At 34.0% G+C, this 9642-nt stretch overlaps 1 long non-coding RNA gene across 1 annotated transcript; it reads left to right on the forward strand.

Annotated features, from left to right (window-relative positions):
* The first annotated feature begins 59 nt into the window (after positions 1 to 59).
* LOC137012486 (uncharacterized) lies at positions 60 to 5606 on the forward strand. The gene is made up of 5 exons (XR_010893572.1): positions 60 to 3839; positions 4504 to 4559; positions 4793 to 4880; positions 5365 to 5429; positions 5543 to 5606. It is a non-coding gene; the product is annotated as an uncharacterized lncRNA (long non-coding RNA).
* The last annotated feature ends 4036 nt before the right edge of the window (positions 5607 to 9642 follow it).

A 9642-nucleotide genomic window follows, 5' to 3' on the forward strand; every position in this document is an offset into this window, starting at 1 on the left:
GACAGCAGCGTTTGCAGTTGAAAATCATAATTTGCGTTCGACTGAAGAAAAAAGTCACCTACATCTTGGATGCACTGGGGGTAAGCAGATAAACATCAAATTTTCATTTTTGGGTGAACTATCCCTTTAACGTGCCATAATGCACTAAAACAGTGATATTAGAGATCAAATTCATTTTACTCCTTACACTGCATTCACACGGGACGTCGCCGTTAACGCTTCTCATTTGCTTTGAATGGGTGGCGTCATGCATTGCCGAACTGAATTGTGGGTTCCTTTGCATTGTGTCTTGTGGCAGAAGTTGAAAAATTTTCAACTTTTCAAATGCCAACGCAGGTGTCAGCCAATCAGATTGCCTTATGCAAATATCCTAGCGCAGACGCTAGTCAATTACGTTCATGCAACACTGGAAAGTAATGTGATTGGCTGTTGTCACTATGACGGTCGCGTCAGTGTGCAGTCCTGAAAGTTCTGAAAAGTGAAGCCAAAATGTTTCCATCGCCCCCAGGTGACTGGATGCAGTATAGGTCATAAACCCCACCCTGTCCATGTAATCTAATGGGACATGAGACAGACTAAACAATCAGATTAATACACTTCAAATAATTGTTTTGCAAAGATGGTTTCTGTCATTTTAGAGCGTTTATCACACTAATGTAAATTCAATTTTTAAATAAGTTTGGGTTTAGTTAGTTATTTGATTCTATAAAAATGGGGGTGTGACATCATGATTGACAGCTGATTGACAAAATCTGAGCCAAGTAGTCACTGAGGCACTTCAGGATCTTCAGGAGGAGATTGGAGCTTTAACTTTAATTTCTTCATTTCCATAACTGTTTATTTCATACGGACACAATGAGTTGTTCTGCAGTAAACTGTACTAACTGATTCTGCAGCAGTGTGGGCGAGGCCTTGATACCGCGGCTCCACTTCACGCTCACGCTCTGAGATGTCAGCCCCATATTGGGACATTGGCGACTTCACTTTTCCACATGGAAGAGAGTGAAGGTGCATCGTCCATATTTTAGACACGCGTTCCATGTGAATGATGTGTTATTGACAATTTGTAACTTGACTGTGCGAGGCTTCCGGTGTCTTCCAGCTATTTTAAGCTTTATTGCTTGTTAAGCTGCTTGATATTGCAAACTGGTATTATCATAATAAATGGCATGAAGTGGAAGCTGTGATATTTTCTCCCCTATTGTGATGTATATCCAAGTTAAACGGCTTCTGGAACAAGAACAAATGTAGGGCGGGGTTTGATTTTGTCTATGGGGAATTGATTGGATGGTTGTGGTTTGCTATTGGTGGATCTCATGTGAGTGACAGGTTGCCCCGCCCTCTCGCCAGTAAACACATCATCAGATAAGTGATGTCATTGCAAGAGGCAGGGGAAGTTTTTTTAACTCATGCGCCTCGTAATCTTGAATTAAAATAAGTAATGATGTGCATGGATACATCATTTATGATAAACGTAATATTCCATAAAAAACAAACATTCATGGTGACTTTAAGCCACGATATGCATTTTCTTTATAATAAGATGTATAAGTTGGCATGTTGTATTCATATTCTGGGTTCATCTGTTCACCTGTATGCATCATCAGTAAAGTGTGTACTGAATTTGGTCTTTTAATATCACTGTCTTAATATTTAGTACAAACCTGATAAAATAATGGGTGCCATTTTGCCCTCCAGGTGAGCATTCCTATTAGGCGTGTCAGCGCATGAAAACTGAATCCACAACACACAAAAATCAACCTACCATTCCTAACAAAAGCTAAAGCACTCAAGTGTGTTTACTAAAATGCACACTACAGCATTAGTGCATGATATAGAACTTTAGTATGCACTTTTTAAGTGCACTTTAAAGCACTGTTGCATACTAAAGTGCATCAGCACATGTTAAGTGCATATTGACCCAACACATATGGAAGCCGTATAACAAAACAGATGCTTTCATTTTAGATCCCAACCTCATGATTCTAACCGATACAGCTCTCAGATAATCTTTACAGATGGGACATACCAAACTAATCTGACAATATATAAATATTGACTATTTATATTGTGCTGTGTTTAATGATCTGTATACCCAAAGGTGTTGATATTGTATACTAGCATGTTTTACACTTAAGTCTGTATGGTATATATGTATATAGGTTGTTGATTTTTGTTGAAATAACTTAATTGTAACATATCTAAACTTTTACCAAAGGACTACAAAGAGCATTCATACAAGATCTGCCTGTATGGAGCAAATGTAGGCTGCTGTAAATGTATTTTAAGATTAAAAGTGTAATGTCTTAAAACAAATACAGCTGTTTATGGTACAGCATGTGGTTCCAAGTTTGTGGGTCTGTGCAAGTTTCATAATAATGCATTTATGCCATCTGCTGGACACATACAAGCAGCACAAGCTAAACTCTGATGCTCATGATCATTGTGTGTATATATATATATATATATATATATATATATATATATATATATATATATATATATATATATATATATATATATATAAAAAATGGGCCATTCTACAGAATTGGTTCAAAGTCAGAGTTGGAAATGTCTTTTTGTATGTATGCAAATTGTATAATATCCAAGCTACACATTTCTAGTAATTGTACAGTTAATTCTCATTTTATATTTTCAGAAAGTTTTGAAATATTTTTCCTCTCCCCAAATTTGTCACTACCAAAACACAATAATAAATCATTTAATAAGTAGGGTTACATTGACCTATTAAGATTTTGTTTACATCTACCTTGTAAATATATATATTTTTTTTTTGCTATTTAAAAAAAAGTTTTTTACAGGTATATCAATAACAATTACAATTTTAACAATATTTCAAGTATAATTTATGAGATTTGTTGTATTTTGAATCCAATCTTTCTTTGTAAAAGTCAATACTAAACTAAATTTTATTGAATAACACTCAAAAAACAATGATGCCACTACTGAAACTTCACGTTTGTTAGTGACTGTTTCGGTAGTGACAGTTTTACACACATAAAAACTAAATTTAATGGAATAACTCCCCAAAAAAGTTTGCTTAATTGCAGAAAAAAAAGGTGTTTGGTAGTGACGTTCCTTAAAGTTACACAGAGATTTTCAGACTTTGGACATTTCCTGATCAAAAATATAGAAGTGTGGTTAAAAATCAGTCTCAGCCAAATGGACTAAAACATACAGTTTTGGTAGTGACATGAAAATGCACCAGTTCTATAGAATGGCCCATACATACACTCTAAAAAAAAATGGTTCTTCAGCGGTTCTTTGGGGTGGTTAAGGTGCTATATAGCACCGCTACCTTATAAAGAACCAGTAAAGCACCTGTATGGTTCTTCAGCGGTTCTTCAGTGGTTCTTCAGCGGTTCCTTGCTGTGGTTAAGGTGCTATATAGCACCACTGCCATACAAAGAACCTGTTAAGCCTCTGTATAGTTCTTTAAAGGTTCTCTAACTCTCTTATTCTCTTAGTTTAGTTGGGGAAAGGATTAAAAACAACATTAAATTACAGTGTATTTTCTAAACATAACCTGGTTCTCAACCTTTTTCTCCCCAAGCCCCTCTACACTGTTAGTGAATATGGGTGTAAGTTGGATTGCTATAACTATTTGAGTCTGATTACTTCCTCTTTCTGCGAATTGCTCTCAATATTATAGTAGGCTACACTCAACTGCTCAAATATCTCACTTTCAGCCAAAGGATAATTTCTCTTTAAGGACCCCGTGACAGACGGTTTTTCTTTCTGACGTCATGACTCACGAGACTTTCTGGAGTTTTCTGCTCGGCCGCCATTTTCTTTCCCCTGGACTCGGATGAAATAAGGTAGGTTGGAAATGTTTTAATTAATATACTCGAAAATGCAAAGGTTGAACATGTGTTTTAGCGGTTTAGAGTTAATTAGCGTTGTTTGTGAACATGAATACTAACGAAATCGTAACTAACCGAATTTTTGAATTTTAGCGGCCTGCAGTAACGTTATAAAGGTTAGCGCTAATTGAATATTTCTATTCTATACAAGATGTTGCATTACTCGTTTTATTCTATAGAAATGTATTGTTGTAGTGTTTGGACCATGTAAATATGTCTCTAAATAATTTTTAAAAGAAACGTCTCCTTTACCGTGTAAGCAGCGCGTGCTATTTGAAATGATGCGGGCAGGAAGTGCGTGGGGAGCGGGAGAGACGCTCGAGTCGAGGCTGAGGGGATCCTCGCATTACAATTATTGAGTTTAGGTTTTTAAAGTAATGTTTGTCAGTTCTTTTATTTGTCTTTTTCACGTTAGCTCTGATTTGTTCGACCAAAATGACGAAGAAAGTGTGTGAGTAAAGACATATTTAAGGCTTAACGTTACTTCATTTGACTAGCGCGAGGTGTTTTTTTAGTAGAATGAAATGGCTGAGTATTTACACTACTAATTAATTACTTGTACTGCAGCAAACAATTTTTTTTTTCCATTTATAAACACTGATTCCCCTCCCCCTTTTAGGATCTAAAGCTCCTCAATGTTTGACGACTAAGGACACTTTGCAATAACTTTACATGGTAAGTAATTTCTATAAAAACGGCTATAATTGTTAATAGATAATATGAATTACCAATGTTGGACATGTTTGAATAAAATCCATCTAATGTGGTCTATTGACTTGAATGTCATCCTCATTAACAAACTTTAGACTAAGAATTATCCATTCCAAAACATTCATCAACTCCCTCTTATGCCATCTCATGCGACTTTTTTTCTTGTTGTTTTGTATTAATTTTTTTTTTTTTGACAGTAGCCATTGACATTAAATTAATCACAGTTCCAGCTAAAAATCTTTACTGTTCTACTGAAGAAAAAAAGTCAACTTGGATGGCCTGATGGTAAGTAAATTAACAGCTAGCTTTCATTTTTGTGAAATATCCCTTTAATCAAGAATGATTAAATATATTAGGGTGTAAAGCTAATTTATTAATTGATGCATGTCTTATTTTCAGACTTATAATTATATATTATAAATTCATAATTTTAAATGAAACCAATGACTGATTCAGATGCATTTCAGATGCAAATCTGTAGTATTTTAGCACTGACGAAGGCCTGTGTGCTGAAACGCATTGGAAAAATAAAGAATTGATTTTTTTTTTTTAGCTCCTTTTTTATTTATTTATTTGATCCCTCAATGCCACAAGTGTTGCTGGTATTGTCCATAAATATATTAATTGCAAATTTGGCCAGTCATTAATATGAATTATTTTCTTTTTCTTGTCCTTTGCTATTGCATATCTGCAAAAATTTGATTTCCTATTACAGATTATTGTGCTTTTTTTTTAATTAAGAAAATTAATCACAATTGCTTTATCACAGGCTGAAAACATTCACCTGAGAGAAAGTCCTGAAGACCTCATCAAGGAGTACTTTCTGAGTTGAACGTAAGAATATTCTATTTTGGTTTATTTTCAGAAAAATAAGTCTAAATTTGTGTATTTTGTAGTTATGCTAGCAAAAGGTGACCGAATTTGTTTTTTTTTATGTTTACTATTAGGATAACCAGACAGATGATTGAGGAGCAGCTTACCATGGCAATGTTCATTATTTGGAAGGAGGGGAGAACTTCATGAACCATCTGCTGACATTGAGGGAGTTAAAGTTTTGAATCAACTTACTTCAGTTACATCAGCTTGTGCCCTGCTTCTAGGTATGACATACATCATCAACCTGGCTTGTCCGAAACCCCTTTGATTTACTTTGTATGTATATGTAAGAGCTGCACAATTTATCGTAGAAAGGTCGCAATCTCGATTCAAACACCCACGCGATCCTACTTTATTAATGACAATGATTCGCCTGCGTCTGTTAAACCTTTGACAAAAATCCTACCGGAACATTCGGTGTTCATGCTGCCACTGATCCAGAAACAGCAGTTTTGAACCACACTGTAGTTATTCAAGGATTTGGTTATTTGATTTTTCACAAATATTAAAATTATCACATAAGTAATAAGACAAAAGTTTACAGTTAGGATATAAACACTGGACATCAGATAGCGATCAAAATAGAGAAAATCGAAACTAACATGGTGCTTCAAATAACTGTTGTATATAAATTACCTTGTTAAGCCACTAGGTGGCAACCAGTGACATTGTCATTGAATCATTCATTCAATAGATTGGATAAGGTTAAACCCTGATTCATCCAGTAGTGAAACAAGTATTTATTAATGAGCCATTAATATATTCAAAACCATTTTTTAAAAATAATTCATTCAAATTAAACATTTTCCGGCAATTAGAGTCCAGCTATTAATATTTTGCTAGAACTAGTAAAATAAATGTTATTTTTAGTTGTCTATTTAGAATCGTGGGAGAATTGCGATCTCTATTTGAAACCAAAAAATCATGATTCTCATTTCATCCAGAATCCTGCAGCTCTAGTGTATGTCTCGTACAAATGTGAAGTTGTATGAATATCCAGTTGTGTTGTTTGAGAATTGCTTTGATTTGTGCAAGGGTAATCACCTTTAAAGGATTAGTTTACCCAAAAATAAAATTCTGTCATTAATTACTCACCCTCATCATTGGAGGAACAGAAACCTCTCAGACTTCATCAAAAAGATCTTAATTTGTTTTGAGTTCAGAAAAAGCATACGCATAAAATACGAAGTATACTTTGGGCTTTACACACAGTAATGAATGTTTAAAAAGCAAAAAAAAAAAAAAGTATTGGGTAAAAGCATCCCCATTGTTATGTTAACCTAATGATGTTATTTTGTTTAAAGGCCTACAGTTGGAAGCAGCTGTTCTCCTCTTGCCTGCACTGTTCAAGGTGGACCTGGGGTTGCTGTTTGACATTGAGGTGAGCCATGAACAGTTGACTACAGTGTGTGAAGCACAATCTAATCAAAGCACGACACTTATTGCACATTTTGTTATAATTTAACTTATAAGGTTTGCCTTTCAAATAAATATGTGAAGATGGTTAATGCTATTATCCCCTCTTCTCCAGGGCCATGCTCAGACCAGCCCTCCTGTCGTCCCAACACCTAAGATAGTGCCTAAAGCCTGCAGGAGGATCATCTCATGCAGTATGACCACATTTTGTTCACGTTGGATGGCCAGTTAATCACAGAGTAGAGTGAGGACATCTTGATGGCACTGGGCCTCCTCCTATGTGTATATTTTGCGTTTGGAACCGAATTCAATCATGTGCCCTAAAGGACTGAAAAAGACACTGACCTTTTTGAAGTATGTTGTTTTGAAATTGAAGGATGCAGTCGGACTTCCTGTCACTGTAAAATGAGTGTACAACTCAATCTGTGAGTAGAGTTTTGGAGTCAATACTCTCTCTTGCTCCCTTTCTTATGGTTTAAGTTCCAGTTTCTATATTTTTTTTGAAATCCCGAAGGACAAAAAAGAAACTGCAGGACTTCAGAGCATAACTCAGTATGTAAAAACAGGACTATTGTCTTCAAAAATGTACATATTTCAAGCTTGTTGCATTATTTTGTATGTGTATAAAAGGGGAGTATAATGTGAGTTTATTAAAGAAATTAATTAAAAGGTTTTGAAAGTGTAATGTATTTTGTTTTTCAGTAAGCATTTAGTACATGATTTTGAATCTTTGAAGTCATGATTTGGTAAGAAATTATTAATTATCGTTCATAAAAGTGTAATTTAGAAGCATATTGACTCATCTACAGTAGTACCTGGCATGATAACGGGCCCTGCTAGCTCAAAAAACAATATATGGCACCTCTAATTTGACAAATGTGCTAGAAAACTTTAAGAATAGGTGCTATATAGCACCAGAAAAGGTTCCCCTATCATAACGAGCCAAAGAACCACTGCTGGTACTATATGGCACCTCTTATGGTTCTATATAGCACCATACGACAAGGTGCCATATAGCACCTTTAAAGATAGGTGCTATATAGCACCAAAAAAGGTTCCGCTATGATTACGAGCCAAAGAACCATTTTTGGTGCTATATAGCACCATTTTTCTTTAGAGTGTATATATATATATAAAATCAGCATAAAAAACAAATACTAGCATGATTTACATTCTTCAATTAAAATTAAAGTAATTACATTCAAATTACAGTAATGAGAATGATTTTTTTTTTTTTTTTTGCTAATGCAGATTGGGGAGAAAAAAGCAAAGCTCTTAAAAATAGGATTTTTTTTTTTTTTGTAAAACATAATTTCTTTTTGAAATTTTTACAAATTTGAAATTTGATTCTTTACAGGCTCTGTAAGATCCGCCCGAATAACCAAAGTAACCAAAGAGTAATACACATTGATTGTTTTATTGCCACCAATCATAAAGAATAGGAATAAGTCATACAAGCAAAGATTAGACCTGTAAACACAGTTTGGGCTTTTGAATTCTGTCACCTGTTTCATGGCCTGTGATCTTCTGAATGCTCACAGCTGAAGGGCATGAGACCAAAGACTACAAGCATGATGGTACAAATAAAAGGCACGTTTTCCTTAACACAACTCTGGATGGCAAAGCAACACTTTTTTGCAAATCAATTTTAAATTTCTGTATTATTTTTTTGGGAATGAATAACTTCTAGTTAAGATAGTGTTTTGTTGCAGCATTACAAAAACAGTAAAAGCACCACTGTTTAGTTGGAGTCAGTTTAATATGTGTAATGTAACATTAGTCATAGATAAACATATGAAACAGACTCTGCAAAGTCCAGTGAAAACCTGCTGGGATTTGGCAGTTTTTAAATTGGGAAAGTTGCCACCACTGGAAAAATACTTCAGTAAATTCACAGATTAGAAATTTGTGAATGCATGTTGTGTTCAGAATCACTTTAGAGTTTGAAATGCAAATTTCTCACTCAGATAGTCTACAATCCACCACCAGTGTCCACCGGCATTTTAAAATTGGTGTCAAGAAGAACTAGTTTTTCTTTTCAAAACCTGTTGATTTATCATGAACTGCACTTTAGTTTTGACTAGAATAATACAACTTTGACTCGCAAAATGGTGATATAATATTTATCAACAAAAATATGCACATGGAAAAGTACTATTTTCTCATTTTAATATTTAAAAATGAATTAAATGTAAATCATTTAAAATAAATGCAAAATAAAATAACATAACTACGTGTGTGTGTGTGTATATATATATATATATATATATACACACACACACACACACACACATATATATATATGAGATTATTTTCTCATTTTAATATTTAAAAATGAATTAAATTAAATGTAAATAATTTAAAATAAATACAATTTAAAACTAAATATGAGATTATTTTCTCATTTTAATATTTGAAAAAGAATTAAATGTAAATTATAAATAATTGAAATTCCTGTGCCTCCAAATCAATATTTCCAGAGTTTAATGTGACAAATGCCAATACATAAATATCATGTGTTGTGTTTGTGTGAGAGTGACAATATTCAAAATGATGTAAAAATGTGAACAATACCAACAATCATATTCAAAATGGCCTATTTTGAGAAAGAAAAAGAAAAAGTTGAGCATATATGAAGCTGAACAGGTCTTCACTCGTATAGGAGGATCATTCTAGGCTACAAAACCTTTGATAGCAGTTTGATATAATCTGATAGCAATGTAAATCACAATTGAACTGAATTTAAGGGTGAATC

This window comes from Chanodichthys erythropterus, chromosome 22 (assembly GCF_024489055.1).
Source record: "Chanodichthys erythropterus isolate Z2021 chromosome 22, ASM2448905v1, whole genome shotgun sequence".
NCBI classification, from domain to species: domain Eukaryota; kingdom Metazoa; phylum Chordata; class Actinopteri; order Cypriniformes; family Xenocyprididae; genus Chanodichthys; species Chanodichthys erythropterus.